Source organism: Hippopotamus amphibius, chromosome 1, assembly GCF_030028045.1.
Source record: "Hippopotamus amphibius kiboko isolate mHipAmp2 chromosome 1, mHipAmp2.hap2, whole genome shotgun sequence".
NCBI classification, from domain to species: Eukaryota; Metazoa; Chordata; class Mammalia; order Artiodactyla; family Hippopotamidae; genus Hippopotamus; species Hippopotamus amphibius.
The window spans coordinates 127,282,447-127,286,601 of record NC_080186.1 but is presented as its reverse complement, the minus strand read 5'-3'; the positions used below and the strand labels follow the sequence as shown (position 1 = coordinate 127,286,601).

The following is a 4,155-nucleotide window of genomic DNA, read 5'->3' as shown; positions in this document are numbered from 1 at the left end:
TCCTTTCTTTTTTTGGCAGGAAAGTGGGGTTTGTTGGTGGGAATGAGAAAGGAGGAACAATGCCAAGGCTCTCATGAGTGCAGGGCCCACCATTTGTCCAGGGGGCCATGATTAGGGATGTATTTGACCCCACAGTCATCCGGGCTGAGCTGTTTTTCTGCCACCATGTTTTCAAATTCATCCACGTTGAACTTGGTAAGTCCCCACTTCTTGGAGATGTGAATCTTCTGGCAGCCAGGGAACTTGAAGTTGGCCCTGCATAGGACTTCAATAACACACTCCTTTTTCTCAGCTTGATGGGTGGACACTGTGTCGTGGCCATTGTGGACCCTGGCCATTGTGCCCTGGGGCTTCCCAAAGGCACAACGCACACCTGTTGGAGACTAGATTGGGGACAGCATGCCAGACATGAATATCCACTGGCAAAGGCTGTCTCCAAGGTCCCTTAGGGCAACCCGTACAGGCAGCAGGCTGCATATATTACCGAGGAGGCTGGTGTCTGCAGCCTTCGAACACTGGGCCCCCACGGGGAAAGAGCATGGTCGGCTTAATTGGCTGCAAACAGAATCACTTTTCATACAAGGATTTATCCAAGTGTCCAGTAAAGTCAAATGAATCCTGTTCAAAAAGTCCTAGGATGCTCCTCTGTTAATTGCAGGAATATCATTGAGAAACGTAGCTATCTCCTAACTCTAGTGAATTCTAACACACAATACTGTACAAGCTTTCTGATCTTGAGTGGATTACTTAACCTCCATCTTCAGCTTCCTCATCTCAAAAATGTTGCAACTTTGCTTCAAGGATCATAAACGCTGCATAAAACACCCATCTCGATGTCTGGTATGTGGTAATGCTCAGTAAACAGTAACTATATATATATAATCACTATTAGGCTGTTTATATGCATACTGTCTAGCTTAATATGTATTATACTGTAAACTAGATATTATTAAATAAATGACATTATTTAATCTGTATTTTCTTCCTTCATAAACTAGATATTGGAAAAACAGAGTGTTTCGTTAAGTGACTTGCTGGCGTTATCTACCCAGAGAGTAAATGGCAGAGGCTAAATTTAAACTTTTGTTGATTTGATTGAAGAGACAATTTTCCTACCGCCGTTTTGAAAGTCTTTTCCTCTAGCACTTCTTTGCATTTGGAGTTTGAAAGTGGATAGAGGAGAAACTTCAAACAAACCAAACTGAATTACTAGGGGAGAAGATTACCAGCGTGTAGGAGCCCTTTCTTACTCCAAAGACGTCCAAAGGCCATTATAACTCCACTTAACCACCTTCATGCAGACTTTTTTTGGCCATGCCGCACAGCTTGCAGGATCTTAGTTCCCCGACCAGGAATCGAACCTGTGCCCCAGCAGTGAAACTGCTGAGTCCTAACCACTAGACCGCCAGGAAATTCCCCTTAATACAAATTTAAGTGGCATTTGGTAACTACTTATCTTCAGTGGTTAGTAAAGTTTCCACAGTAACTAGAGTATCTACATGTAAGGAAGATGAATTACTGAAAGAAGTGATTTCCACGAGGGTCTCTGACTTCAGGCAACCCTTCACCTACTACATATCCACCAGCATTGACCTTGATTCAAAGGACTCCTCCACACCAGCCCCTGTGAAAGCTCTTCTGTAACCCACTGGTGATAGTGGAATGCTTTATAAGTATAGAACAGTGATTCTCAACCTAGGGTGATCTTGTTTCTCAGGGGACATTTGGCACTATCTGAAGACATTTTTGTTGTCACAACCAAGGGGATGCTACTGGTATCTAGTGGATTTATGCCAGGGATGCTGCCAAAGACCATACAATGCACAGGACAGCCCCACAACAAAGAATTATCCAGGCCAAAATGTTAGTAAGACTGAGGTTGAAAAACCCTAGTCGAGAATCCCAGCCTTGCTGTTCACCAATTATATGACTTTCCCTCTCTGAGCTTCAGTCTCCTTATCTGTAAAGGTAAATAATATGATGTAGATATGAAGTACCTAGCACAGATAATAGGTGCTCAAATTTAGTTACTTTTGACATATGCTGAGATGTTGGGGGCCTAATTGTTCGTGAAAAGTGAGAAAACTTTTTTTCTTTTGAGATCTTTTCTTGCTTGCATTTCACAGCTTCTGCTAGTCAAGGCACTATTATAGCTGTTGAGAATTAAAGGGTGTTGACATTTGTTTCTCACTCAGAACAGCTCAGAGCCAGTACATTCCTCCACTGCTCCTGAATGATTTACACAATTTGGACGAGCTAAACACAAAGGGAAGCCTGGCTAAGTTGGGTCCAGATGTCTAGATAAATGCGGAGATTAGAACATAAGATATTTCTGGCTTTTAGGTCTGAACTCAGACCTCTACTGTAGAGGGGTTTTCTTACATTGTACGCTCTCATGAGTAAATAATACCAATAACTACAGCATTTCCCTTACTGAGTGCCAGGAAACACCCTCCCCACTCACTCTGCAGTTGGGTGAACAGGTTCAGGGAAGATAAGTTCCTTCCTTGCCCAAGTTACCGACCACTAATGAGTGGTAGGGGCTGGGATTCCAACCCAGCTGTCCTGCACTTTTCTACGGCTCTGTGTTATGTGTCTTTACCTAAGACTTAGGCCCTGACTCATCAGTCGGGAGATATCCCCCGGTAACAGGGCCCTGTGTTGGATATGTTCTCTTTGATAGACCCTCACGTTGGCTTTCCTTTTCACCACTTCTGCTCTCTTCCAGAGAGGCTACCTGATGGGATTAAGTATGTTCCAAACAGAAAGAAACTCTACGGAGAGTTTATTTTTCTGGAACAAATGGAAAAAAATTCTAAATTTGTTGGTCAAAATTAATTCTACTTACAATGTCCTATACTTTTAGTTAGTTAACTAAACTGTAGAGAGTCCAGGGTGACTGTAGACAGACTATACCAGAGGAAAGTGGTCGCCTTCAGGTATTTAATTTGACCACATGAGGTTTTTGGTTTTGAGGGTTTGGGGTTTTTTGTTTTTTGTTTTTGATTTTGATTTTGAATGCCTTTCTGTAGGGCACTACCACTCCCTGTATTGTATAACCCAGCTGCTTCATATTTTCTAAAGCCATTTGAGTTTTCAACCCTAAGCTACCTTTTTTTTTTTTTTTTTTTTTTTGCTGCGTTGGGTCTTAGCTGCAGCATGTGGGATCTTCACTGAGGCAAAAAGATCTTTTGTTTCGATGCAGGGGCTCCTCATTGCGGTGCACGGGCTTCTCTTTAGTTGGGGTATGTGGGTTTTCTCTCTCTGGTTGTGGTGCACGGGCTCCAGAGCGCATGGGCTCTGTAGTTTACAGCATGCAGGCGCTCTTGTTTGAGGCACAGGAGCTCAGTAGCTGTGGCACGCGGCCTTAGTTGCCCTGCGGCATATGGGATCTTAGTTCCCTGACCAGGGATCGAACCTGGGCCCCCTGCATTGGGAGTGCAGAGTCACCCACTGGACCACCAGGGATGTCCCATAAGCTACCCATTTTCTGAGGAAGCATTAAATAGAGGCTTGGAAGGCCCCGCTTCATTTCTAGAAGAGATTCAGAGTCAAACTTTTTTGTTTCGGCAATTTCTCACAAAGCTGAAATTTTGTTGATTTTGAGTAGGTTTGAGGCTCTGGGGAACACTGACATATATGTCTTGGCTGTGTGTTGTGCATGGGATAGTAAAACAGCTGGTTTTTGTAGAACAGCTCCTCCTGGTGGCCCTCTGACCTGAGTGTCTACAGCAAGAAAGTCTGTAGGACCCTAAACCTCTTCCAGGAAGAACAAAAGGAGGCAGCCCTCTTTCTGGAGGCCTTGCTGAGGCTGATCTGCACCTTCCTGAAGAATGGAATTTGAGTATGCCCTTCAAGCATCATGTACTCACTTTTGTGGTTTAGTTGAGACATGGTTATTTGAATGCAGTAGCAATTACCCAGAGCTAAGAGACAAAAAAAAAAAAAACCCCTACAAAAACTGATTGAGGTCAACGGGGTGGGGGAGGGTTGCAGGGGATGACGGCAGATTGGGATTGCCATATATACATTACTAATAAGAAAAAAAATCAAACTGTACACTTTGGATACATGCAGTTTATTGTATGTCAATAAAAGTTCTTAAAGAAAAAAATAAAGTAATAATGTAGAATAAAAAAAAAAAGAGGTCAACAG

General features: G+C 43.2%; 1 non-coding gene across 1 annotated transcript; it reads right to left on the bottom strand.

The window, feature by feature from the left end:
• Window positions 1–427: 427 nt before the first annotated feature.
• LOC130842991 (small nucleolar RNA SNORA70) lies at window positions 428–561 on the bottom strand. The gene has a single exon (XR_009050672.1). It is a non-coding gene; the product is annotated as a small nucleolar RNA SNORA70 (small nucleolar RNA).
• Window positions 562–4,155: the final 3,594 nt, after the last annotated feature.